General features: G+C 52.4%; 1 pseudogene; it reads left to right on the top strand.

Moving 5' to 3' along the window:
* Nucleotides 1-6,379: 6,379 nt before the first annotated feature.
* On the top strand, nt 6,380-12,562 carry LOC138775281 (zinc finger protein 271-like; annotated as a pseudogene).
* Nucleotides 12,563-12,772: the final 210 nt, after the last annotated feature.

A 12,772-nucleotide genomic window follows, 5' to 3' on the forward strand; every position in this document is an offset into this window, starting at 1 on the left:
ATAAGGGGGGCTCGACCTTAAAGCTACATTACCGTAACACTTCAAGCCTTTCCCATAGGAGCGATGCCAGTGATCTCTGTGATGCAGGTGATCTGTTTGCGGAGTTCTTTTCAGCACTACAGATCCCAGCATTTTCCCAGCTTTGCAGTTTACCCAGTTACCTACATTTTGCTGTTTTTAGGGTGCACACCACTTTAGTTGTCTAGCACAAAAAGTTTTGTGCATGACTAGGGTAGTTGCCAAGGCCCTTCCGCCTACTATAGGCCCCCCTTTCTACCACTCTGTCCCCTTCCCTTCCCAATAACCACAGACACCGTTCTGGAATTAAATGGCCACAGCAGCTGTTTATTACACCAAGTATAAAACATATCAAAACTGTAACATATTTATTTTGACGGGGCGGTCCTCGGAGCCCCAAAAATCCCCTCAGGCGGCTTATTAAACTTGACCCCAACTGCACTCAGGATTTGCCTCTGGCCTACGGGACACATAACCCAGAGGCACCAACTAAGCACCTGTGTGCGTATAACTGTACCCCTTTAATGGTGGCAAACTACAGCCTGCCCAGCCCAATAATTGTATTTCCTTTCCCGGGAGTCCGGAACCACTCCGAGGTCCCCTCCCACCACGACCAAGTCCACACCAACCCGAGGACCCCCACCGCCACAGACGGCCAACTCCTGACCCCTTAGGTGTTGGCGTCCCGCCACACTCGGGAGCCCCACATCAATCCCGTCCCGGACACCCAGCAACCACAATGTCTGTTGCCTACAGCGTTTAGGTTACCCCATCCCGCCTCCAGTATGCTCCAACACCCGCCTCCAAGTCCATATCCGTATAGCCACCACCCCATTACGCGCCATAAATCTCCCCATGGCTCTGTTCACTTTAACTTGCGCCTTGTTAATCCGCGCTACCGAGCGCCCCCCCCCCCGCCACACCTTGCGCGGCACTATGTCCGACCAGACCGTCACTTGCTTCGGAAACTGTGACCATAACCGAAGAAAGTCAAACTTCATGTCGGCCACCAGCTCCCTGATCGGTCGTGGCCCCTAAATCGTTCCCCCTACATGAAGTAACAGCACATCCGGCTCCCTATCCAACCTTACATAACGATGGAATTCCGAAGCACTCTCCTCCACATCATGCCTCTCTCCCCCAACCATCGAACCACCACCTCCGCACGTGAAATGCCCAAGTTGCCGTCCGTCCGGTCCGCACCGCTGCACGTAACGCTCCTCCAGTATACAAAAGAATGTCCAAGTATCCACACCAGGTCCGCTCGGGACCTGAGAAGGAAACAAAACAGATAACCAACAACTTGCACAACTTGCACAACTTGCACACCCCGTAACCAAAACAATCAACACCCCCCCCCCCCCCCCCCATCCACTCCCATCCTCTAACTGCCTGCTCTCCAGCCGCCCGAAGCGGATGTAGGAACAAAAGCGTTCGGATTCCCATCGCCCAATGTGGCGAACTACCTCCTCACTCAGGCCCCACCTTGCCGCCTCCGTTGCTGCACCAATCCGGAACGAATGCTCACAATACTCCCCCGGACAAAATCCCGCCGCCCCTAGACATTTCCTGAATATTGCTATGAATTGGAACTGGGACAAGAAGGAGCCGCCGTCGTCATGCTTGAGCAACGGCCCCTCCCCTCCAGGTCCCAGCCCATACGCCCTCATACAAGCTACCGGGCACACCCGCGACCCCGGGAATGCAAAAAGCACCACTCTCTTACCCCCTACCCCTCTGGTCCGTCTTAGAGCGGCGAATCCTAAACTCCACCCTATCCTCAAACATCTCCACATCCGCACTCCGTAAACCCCCCGGTACCTTGACCGACGGGCTTACCAGCTCCCCCAGGCGGAGCGCACCAAAAAATGCCAATGAGAACGCCAACCTAAACAACCTAGCTTCACTGAGCGAGCGACACAACAACCCTGCACCCCCCAATGATTCCAAAACTCCAAATGACACCGGACGACGCTGATCCGCCACCCTGTAACCTCTCCGAAAACCCCTCACCGCCTGACGCACCAAAAAGGCCTTCGTAACATCAGGAAGGCCACGCAACTTGCAGCCAAACGCTACCCCCGCAACCTCCTGTTCAGCCTCGGGACCGTCCAGCCCTCCTCCCGGCAATTACCGATCAATAACAAAAACCCCCATTCCCCCTCCCCCAATCGTCCCCAGGTATCCTGCCACTCCACCCAATGCGACCAAGCCGCCTCGTAACCTCGCCATGTATTCCGTGTTACCGACTCTCTAATCAGGCACTCAGCAGACCGAAGGGCAGCCTCCACAATTCCTCCGGAAACGGATCCCCCCTCTCGTTCGCGTCCGGAACCAGTGACCGGAAACGATCCCACTGTGAACGAGAGAGAGAATCAGCAATGGAGTTAGAAACGCCGGGCACATGCACCGCGGTCACCCAAGCGTTCAACAACAAACACTGCAATACTAGATGCTGTAGCAACCGCACCACCGGGGGGACGATGCCGACAACCCGTTAATTGCTGAAACCACGCTCATGTTATCACAGTGAAATCGCACTCTTCTTGTTCCTGAACCTGTTCCCCCAAATGGTAACCGCCACCACTATGGGAAACAGTTCGAGCAACGTAAGGTTCCTTACCAGCCCTGCCCTCTGCCACGACTCCGGCCACAAACCCCAACACCAACTCCCCTGCAAAAATGCCCCGAAACCCCCAACCCCAGCCGCATTGGTAAACAAATCCAAGTCCGGCGCCTCCACGACCAAGTCCATCATCAGCGACCTCCCGTTATACGACGCCAGGAACGACTCCCACACCCCCAGGTCGTCCCTCAGCTCTCGCCGTAGCCGCACAAAATAATGGGGCATGTGATACCCGCCGTCGCCTGGGCCAGGCGACGACAGAAAACACTCCCCATTGGCTTGATCCGGACACGCAAAGTTAAGCTTGCCGAGGAGGGACTGCAACTCCCTGAGAGTCACCTTCCGCAACCCCTTTACTCTCCGCACTACCGCCCTGAGGTCTACCAGCTTATCCTCCGGCAAGCTGAACTCCATGTGCACTGTGTCGATCCGTATTCCAGAAAGTTCAAAGCCGTAACCGGACCTTCTGACATTTCCACCGCCAGGGGAACCCCAAAGTCCAAAAAAACCCCTCCAACGTACGCAACAAAACCGAACCACACCCTCGAATCCGCTGGCCAATGCACAAAAATCATCCAGGTAGTGGATGACCGACCGGATGCCAGCCACGTCCCTCACCACCCACTCCAAAAACGTACTGAACGCCTCGAAGTAGGCGCAGGACAGCGAGCATCCCATCGGCAGACAGCGGTCCACAAAATAAGCCCTTCCCAAAAACAGCCCAACAGTGGCATAGAATCTGGGTGGACCGGAAGCAGCCGAAAAGCTGCCCCCACATCCACCTTTGCTAACAATGCCCCCCTTCCATACAGCCGCACCCACCGCAACGCCATCGTTCGAACGAGGTATACACCACCGAGCAAAGCTCCGGGTCTATCCCGTCATTCACAGAGGAGCCCTTGGGGTATGATAGGTGATGAATCAACCGAAACTTGTTCGGTTCTTTCTTCGGCACCACCCCCAAAGGTGAAACCCGCACACGGGGGCGCCCCGAACGGACCCACCATCCGTCCCAGAGCCACCTCTTTCCCCAACTTTGCAGACACCACCCCCCGGGTGAGCCTCCGCCGATTTCAAGTTACGCCGCCCCGCTGCCCCCCCTTCCGAGACTCCAACAGACGGAATACGAAACCCCACCGCAAATCCCTCTTCCAACAAACCAGCCGAAGCACGATCCGAGTATCTACTTAGAAACCCCCGCATTGCCTCCAGACGCACCGGCGTCACCCCCTTTTCCAACCGCGTCCCTCCCTCCTTGCTGCCTGTTCTTCTTAAAACAGCGCGTCGCCCCATGGGTACCCCCGCAGAAGGAGCACTCGTGCTTGAACTTGCACCTAGCTCCGTACTTACAACTTCCCTCGTTAAAGAGGAAAACACAGCCCCCGTTGAGCCGCCGTTGAATGTCCGGGCTGGCTAGGACCTCCAACGGACCCTGGTAAGGACTGGGACCCCACCCCCGTGCGTACTGGTGCCGTCACCCGCAGCCACAAGCTGATATCCTTGTGATCCCAACAAATGCTGAGTCGCAAAGCCTTCCGCTGTCTGAAACCAGTTAGTAAAAGTTCGAGGTATCAACCGATACCTCTTCTTTTCCTCCTTGTCCTTTTTCTCCTCAGACGGCTTCACCTTATCCAGGTTAAATTTCTCTAGCTGCAATAGTGACAAAATCTCAACATATTCCCCCCGCCATACCTTCTCCCGCACTTCCGGCTTGAGGTGTGCCCCCAACGGCCCCTCAAAACACACATACACCCTCCCCGTCCACCTCCGTTTCCCTGCCCTGGGCCCTATCCAACCCCCCTCCGCCACCAGAGGCCGGCGTCACCAACCTTCCCCACTCCCGCTAGGCCCCAGCCACACTGCCACTCACCCCCGGACCCCCGTCCACGCAGGTACTGGTGATCCTCCCCGCCCACTCCCGGGCCAAACCAGCCAACAATCCTTCAGCCCATACAACAATGTCCCCAAACCCCCAGCTGCGCGTTCCCCAACCCCCCCAACGCAGGCGCTGCTACAGCTGCACACTCACCCGGCTGTCTGGGACCGGCGGGCCTAACAGCGGCCGACCCTGGATCCGGACGCACGGCTTCTCCTCTCTCCTGGGCCTCCGGTCTGCGTCGGCTGACTTCCGGTGACTCGCGGTGACCAACATCCAGCACCACCTGACGGCTGACTTCCGGTGGCTGACGCTGGGGCACTTCCAGCTGAGGCTGATGACGTCGCTCATCTTCGTCACTCTCGCAACGCTCAAAGCCCGCGTGGCTCCGCCCCCTCACCTCCGCTGGCGAGTGGCGCCGATCATCCCGAACCAGGGGAACCCTGTTCGCAGTCCTCCCCACGCCGAGAGGCCGCCGACTGCCTGCTCCTGCCTCCTCCTCTGCTGCTTCTCACCGCAGCGGTCCCCCCGCCGAGCTGGCGCTCTTCTCCCTCCAGGCCCTCGCTGCACCAGCCGCTCCGGACCCCGATCCACCCGCGACGGCATCTGAAGGAGGGGAGAGGACTTCTCCCTCGGCTGCGAGTCCCGCCTTGTAGAGGGATTCTCCCCGGATCCTGCACGCCGGGCGGAAGCGGCCCTGCCCGCGGCAGAACCCGGAGGGTCCCTAGAGGGGCTCCCGATTCAGCGTCGGACCCGGGGGGTCACTTCAGGCTAAGGCGCTCAGGAGGACGTGACCTCCTAGTCCGTCTCGTAGGGGAAGGAGCTGGCGGCGCCGCTTCCCCGGACCCCAGCAGACCTTGGAGTTGGGTCTGCAGCCATTCCTGGCCCCGCTCATCGGCCATCCTCCTCAGCCTCTCCATCAGAACCTCGGCAGACATGAGCAAGCAATACAGTGCAGCAGTACAGGTAAGACGATTTCTGCCTGCTAAACCACAATGGGTGACCACCCCCCACTCGTGGCTAACTTTTATACCCCGGCCCCTTCAGCTACTCCCCCCTCTTCCTTCTGACCAACCACCTATTCTGTTTACTTCTCCACACTCACTTTTCCTCCTCCCCCCTTGTGCACGTGCTCCCCACCTGCTCACACTGAGCCTGTTGCCCCCCCATCTGACCTGCTACTGGCCTGTCAATCCCTGTCATGAGGGACTCCCCTTATGCTGCGCACTAGTCCGTCCCCACTTTACCAGATTGTAAGAGCTTTTCACACTATATGACAAATGGTAATGTAGCCGGCTCTTGTACATTACGGGCAGTGGTAGAATCCCAGTCTGTACTCATGGAGTGAATGACCCCCTTCTTTTTCTTCTACTTTACCCACTACACAATTTCTGTCTTTGTGTCTATCAATTCTTTTATATACATAGAATAGAGAGAGATGAAATAACCGTGTCTCCTTTCCCCTATACTGCTCAGAAGAGGCTGTTGTTTCCTTGTCCTTGGCCAGGTGATCACTGATTGGTGTGATGTCAGTGGTGGGCGGGTTACAGATGGCTAGTTACAGTTTGCCATTGACAAAAGACGATACAGAGATCACTTGACCTCTGTCTCAAAAGGAGGGGGAGGACAGAGAAGTGGAGACAGAGTGGACCAGGAAGTGAGGATTTCCAGCAGCTTCAGGGTGTGAGTCAGGATGTGCTGCCGACTAACCGACCCATTCATGGAATACAAACTTACTACTCACAACTTACTTTCTCTACTTTGTAGTTTGTTTGTTCTTAGGGAAAAAATACCTATTTTACCCTTTACAGGAAATCCCAGTGAGAATATTGTGCTACTGCTGAATTATAAAGAAGAGCATGAAGGTGCGGAGCAGCACTCCTCAGGAGAAGCCCTCCTCCCCCTTACTGTATATCCAGGATGTCACACTACAGATCTATCAATATAATCCTCCTGACCATGAGGAATCTTCTCCCGACCACTCGCACACTGCGACCACAAGGACAGGTGAGGAGGGGGTGGGCAGGATTTAAAGAGAGAAATGTGGAAAGTATATAAAAAGCTCAATTCTTTTAACAGACAGAAGTCACACAGGCGAGAAGACATATTCCTGTTCAGAATGTAAGAAATGTTTCTCAAGGAAATCCGTTCTTGTCAGGCATGAAAGAATTTACAGAGTTAAGAAGCCATATTCATGTTCAGAATGTAAGAGAGGTTTTCCCTGTAAATCAAGTCTCGTTAAGCATGAAAGAATGCACACAGGAGAAAAGCCATATTCATGTTCTGAGTGTGGGAAATGTTTTATGAGGAAATCCCAACTTGATATACACGAGAGAAGTCACACAGGGGACAAGCCATATACATGTTCAGAATGTGGGAAATGTTTTTCAAGTAATTCGGCTCGTTTAGACACGAGAGAGGCCACAAAGGAGAGAAGCCATTTTCGTGTTCAGAATGTGGGAAATGTTTCTCGGATAAATCTGTTTTAGTTTCACATGAGAGAACCTCACACAGGAGAGAAGCCGTATTCCTGTTCAGAATGCGGGAAATTGTTTACACATACGTTCCAACTTGTTATTCATAAGAGAAGTCACACAGGAGAGAAGCCATATTCATGTTCAGAATGTGGGAAATGTTTCTCAAATAAATCTGTTCTTGTTAGACATGAGAGAGGTCACACAGGAGAGAAGCCATATTCCTGTCCAGATTGTGGAAAATTGTTTACACATTCATCCCAACTTGTTATACATAAGAGAATTCACACAGGTGAGAAGCCATATTCCTGTTCAGAATGTGGGAAATGTTTCTCAAATAAATCTGTTCTTGTTAGACATGAGAGAGGTCACACAGGGGAGAAGCCATTCTCATGTTCAGAATGTGGAAATGTTTTTCAGATAAATCAGTTCTTGTTACACATAAGATAATTCACACAGGAGTGAAGCCATATTCCTGTCCAGATTGTGGAAAATTGTTTATACATTCATCCCAACTTGTTATACATAAGAGAATTCACACAGGTGAGAAGCCATATTCCTGTTCAGAATGTGGAAATGTTTCTCAAGTAAATCTGTTCTTGTTAGACACGAGAGAATTCATACAGGAGAAAGCCATATTCCTGTCTAGAATGTGGGAAATTATTTCAGCAGAAAGGACATCTTGTTATACACGAGAGAATTCACACAGGAGAAAAACCATATTCATGTTCAGAATGTGGGAAATGTTTTCTCAAATAATTCAGATCTTATAAAACATGTGAGAGGGCACACAGGAGAGAAGCCATATTCATGTTTAGAATGTGGGAAAATTTTCATAAGTAAATCCCTACTTGCACAACATTTGAGAGGTCACACAGGAGAGAAGCCGTATACATGTTCAGACTGTGGAAAATGTTTTACAATTAAAAAAAGTCTTTCCAAACACGAGAGAGTTCACAGAGGAGAGAAGAAGACATATTTATGTTCATAATGTTGGAAATGTTTTACACATAAACCAGTTCTTGTAACACGCTTGAGAAGTTACGAAGGAAGCGAAGCCATATTCCTTTTTTTTTTTTTTTTTTTTTTTTTTTTTTTTTAATTCAGATGAGTTTATTGAAAGGTTAAATGGGGATACAGAAAGGAAGAGGGGGAGGCAACATACAGGATTATATCACAGTGAACAGAGCCACAAATAACCTCATGAATAACATGGTCATAAGCATGTTGCAGAAATCTCCAGTAACATAACATCTATCGGGTTAATAATACCCGGCCAGCTTAGACAGCCCAACTAGATAGAGCATAGCACTAAACATATAACAGTGCAATGCAACATTAGGGCTTGGTAACAGACCTTGATATAGTTGCTGAAGGGTCACTGAAGAGTAATAGACATAGATTAATCCAACAAAGAAAAGAGCGGGATAGAAGGGAGAAGAAGAAGAGGAGAGCCAGCACAGCCCCGGACTAGGAGAGGAGGGGATGCCAACAGTGAGAGTACAGGGCAAGACCGTCGCCATAGTATCCGCGGTAGTCATGATTAAGAGGTAGAATGTGTGAGATAAGTAGGCGTATCCATGAACATCATCCACTTAGACCAGATAGCTGTGGCAGAAGGGGGGGGCGTGTTTATGCTCGGCGCGAAGCCATATTCCTGTTGAAAATGTTGGAAAGGCTTTTTACTATCGCAAAACTAAGGAATCGTCAGAGAAGTCACACCGGAGAGAAGACGTCTTGACTTGTGGATAATTCAAACATTCTTTACAAACAAATCACATAGAAAAGAAACCGCTTGTTCTTGTCTGGAATGTGAGAAATGTTAATGCAGATAGGAGGCTGTGATCTGTGAGCGGGATCCATGGGGGAAAAGAACAGAGACGGCTGTGATCTGTGAGCGGGATCCATAGGGAAAAAGTACCGAGGAGGCTGGGATCTGAGCGAGTTCCACGGGGTAAAAGTAGTGAGGAGGCTGGGATCTGTGAGCGGGATCCATGTGGGAAAAGTACTGAGGAGGCTGGAAGTTGTGAGCGGGATTCATGGGGAAAAAGTACTGAGGAGGCTGGGATCTGTGAGCGGATCCATGAGGGAAAAGTACCGAGGAGGCTGGGATCTGTGAGCGGGATCCATGAAGGAAAAGTACTGAGGAGGCTGTGATCTGTGAGCGGGATCCATGGGGGAAAAGTACCGAGGAGGCTGGGATCTGTGAGCGGGATCCATGAAGGAAAAGTACTGAGGAGGCTGTGATCTGTGAGCGGGATCCATGGGGGAAAAGTACTGAGGAGGCTGTGATCTGCGAGCGGGATCCATGAAGGAAAGTACTGAGGAGGCTGGATCTGCGAGCGGGATCCACGAAGGAAAAGTACTGAGGAGGCTGGGATCTGTGAGCGGGGATCCATGAAGGAAAAGTACTGAGGAGGCTGTGATCTGTGAGCGGGATCCATGAAGGAAAAGTACTGAGGAGGCTGTGATCTGTGAGCGGGATCCATGAAGGAAAAGTACTGAGGAGGCTGTGATCTGTGAGCGGGATCCATGGGGGAAAAGTACTGAGCACAATTTTATTTTTTATTTTTTTTTCGTTTTCAATTTATGAGAAATATTTGATTTTAATTGATGTAATATATATATTATTTGTTAGAATTAATTTTTTTCTTGCCTGGCTATGCCTCGGATTCCTGGTGCTGCCCCTTAGGTCGTCTATATTATTTTTATACCATTCGCTAGATGTGGCAGATTATGGTCTAAAATAAATCTTGATTTGTATCTGTATCGTTGTGGATTGTTGTTGTGCTGCTGTTGTGTGTTTTGTAAAAAAAAAAAAAAAAAAAAAAGGGAAGCATAGCCAATCAAATCATCAGAATTATATGGGTTGAATAAAGGTAGCAGCACATGCAGCAGTTGTTATCTATCCACAGGGGGGAAGTGAGGAATGTAATAATGTAATACCGCTGCAGGGCTGTGTGAGTGGTTGTGCTGGACGCACACTGCTGCTCCAATTACCCTCTGTGGGACTGATGAGCACCACTCACTTCAGGCAGCGGAACGAGACGGAATGCGGCAGGCGACAAAGAGACGGAACGTGGGAGGGCGACAGAGAGACGGAACGTGGGAGGGCGACAGAGAGACGGAACGTGGGAGGGCGACAGAGAGACGGAACGTGGGAGGGCGACAGAGAGACGGAACGTGGGAGGGCGACAGAGAGAGGGGGAACGTGAGAGGGCGACAGAGAGAGACGGAACATGGGAGGGCGACAGAGAGAGACGGAACGTGGGAGGGCCAACTCACAGAGACCTCAGTGATTTTCCAGTGGTTACCCTCCATTCAGCATGGCTGGTCGCAGGGATAAGAAGACGGAGACCCCACACCACCCCGGTGACCCGTTCCACGGGAGGTTCCGCCTGCATTGACCGGTTTCCTGCACCCCTCCGGTCCCAGACCGCTGGCTGCTGGAGGCAATATGGCGCCGGCGGCCTCCTCCTCGCGCCCCTTACCTGCTCTCCCGCTGGACAGGATGATTCCCAGGCAGCTTGGGCGGAACTCAGGCGTACAGTGACCGGGATCCGTCTGACTGGCCGCCGGACTCTGGGCCGCTACCTGCCAGGACTGTACGCCACACTATGGAGACCGCCTCCTCACCAGGTTGCTGTGGTTGCAGCGCATAGAGTCCGCACAGCAACAAGCCATAGCCGCGGTGCGGAATGAGGTGGAGGCCCTGGCCCAGCGCACCTCGGTCACTGAGGAGACGTCCTCCGCCTTCACTGGGCGGATAGAGACGCTGGAGAGGGAAATGGTGTGCAACAAGCACGCACACAGCAGCTGGCCATACTTCTCGATGACCAGGAGAATAGGGGACGGCGTAACAATGTCCGTATCAAAGGGCCTCCCCGAATTGCCACATGATGAAGACCCAGCACGGAGGGTCTCAGAGCTTTTTAACATTGCTAGACTAACTAAAGTCTACTTTTGCCATAGACAGAGTCCGACGCGTGGCGAGGGACCCTGCACGCGGCACCTCGGCCCCCAGAGATGTTCTGTGTAGGCTGCATTATTTTGCAGAAAAAGAGGCTATCATGGCGGCGGTGCGGAACTCAGGTACTGTACAGTACGAGGGGGTCCCGGATGGTCTCAGTGCGCGCACCCTCTTCATGCGCCGCCTGCTACAGCCCGCATTGGCAGCCATTAAAGACGCGGGTGCTACCTCTCCCTTCCCCCCTCCCCCTTGTCTGTCACCCTACCCTTCCGCCTCCCCTCCTACCTCACGCCCACCCCGCCCTTCCTATGGCCTCCGCTTACAGACTCAGCTCAGAGTGGGGTCCCTCAATGTTAAGGGCTTGCACGACAGCGGTAAAGGTCCATCATGATGAACCTCTTTAAAAAGCAGAATATACAGGTGGACTTTGCAGGAAACCCATATGCTCTCTTCTCATAGGTTCTCATTAACTAACTCTCCTGGTTTCCTTTTGCTTATCATAGCTTTTCCCCCATTCAGAAAGCTAGGGGTACCAGTATCCTGATTTCTAGAACCCTGCCTTGGGAATTGCTGGAGTCTCGGTGTGATGATGAGGGTCGAATGCTCATGGTGAAGGGTCGTGTCATTGCCTCCCTCTACCTCCCCAACTCGGGCCAGGCACATGCAATGCAAACCTACCTTGACGACATTGACGAATTCGCTGAGGGGTGCTGGTTGTTGGGGGTGACCTTAATGTGGTGCTGAACCCATCTGTAGACACTTTCTAGGGGCTCCTCCCATGTGAACCGGACGCAGCTTGCCCTTTAGACTCACTCCTACACGAACATCAGCTAGTGGACACCTGAAGACTATGCCTTTTATTCCCCGGTACACGATGTTTATTCCAGGTTGGACTACTTCCTCCTGAAACATAGAGACTTACCCCTTCTCCAGGCTGCTGACATAGATACCATCACTTTTTCGGATCATGCCATGGTCTCCTTGGTACTGATTCCCGAACCGTGCCCCTCCCAGTGGCATTGGCGGCTTAACCCCTCTTTAATCCAGTACGTAGCGGTCCTAGCGGACCTCAAACGGTCTTTAGAGGAATTTTTTGCTTACAACGTCCTTGGAGATACTTCGGCCGCAGTGGTATGGGAGACGCATAAGTGCGTTGCTAGGGGGATTTGGTGAAACATGGGGCGAGACTCAAGAGGGAAAAGGTGGCGAAAACCTCTCGCCTGTTGAGGGAACTCCGGGAGCTGGATCTCGCACATAAATCGGCCCCGACCCCTGACTTACAGGGGAGATTACTGGCTGCTAGAGATACCCTCCAGACCCATCTCCTCGATAAAGCTAAAGCATCCCTGACTAAGTGCCGGCGTCATTTCTACGAGTTTGGGAATAAATGTGGCCGGACCTTAGCGCGTGCACTTAGAACCCAACAAGCTCAGACTTATGTACCTCAGGTGACCGCTCGGGGGCAGCGGAGCACTTGCCGGTTGGCATTGCGAGAGTCTTCAGGGACTTCTATGCGTCCTTATATTCCACCATATTCCTTCAGATCCCGAGTGCAGGATTATATCTCCAGATCTGGGCTTCCACGGCCTGTCGGATGAATCCTTGACTTCGCTGTAAGTGCCGATCTCTGAAGAGGAACTGCGACTTGCCATTAAGGTGTCTCAGACGGGGAAGGCTCCAGGGCCGGACGGTTTTACACTGAATTATTATAAGGCACTATCTCCCCTTCTCGTCCCCCACTTCCTATCTGCCTTCAATTCATTGGCGGAGGGCGCCCCTCCCGCCCTGACATGACTAGGGTGGTAATT

Source organism: Dendropsophus ebraccatus, unplaced genomic scaffold (assembly GCF_027789765.1).
Source record: "Dendropsophus ebraccatus isolate aDenEbr1 unplaced genomic scaffold, aDenEbr1.pat pat_scaffold_1462_ctg1, whole genome shotgun sequence".
Taxonomy (NCBI): domain Eukaryota; kingdom Metazoa; phylum Chordata; class Amphibia; order Anura; family Hylidae; genus Dendropsophus; species Dendropsophus ebraccatus.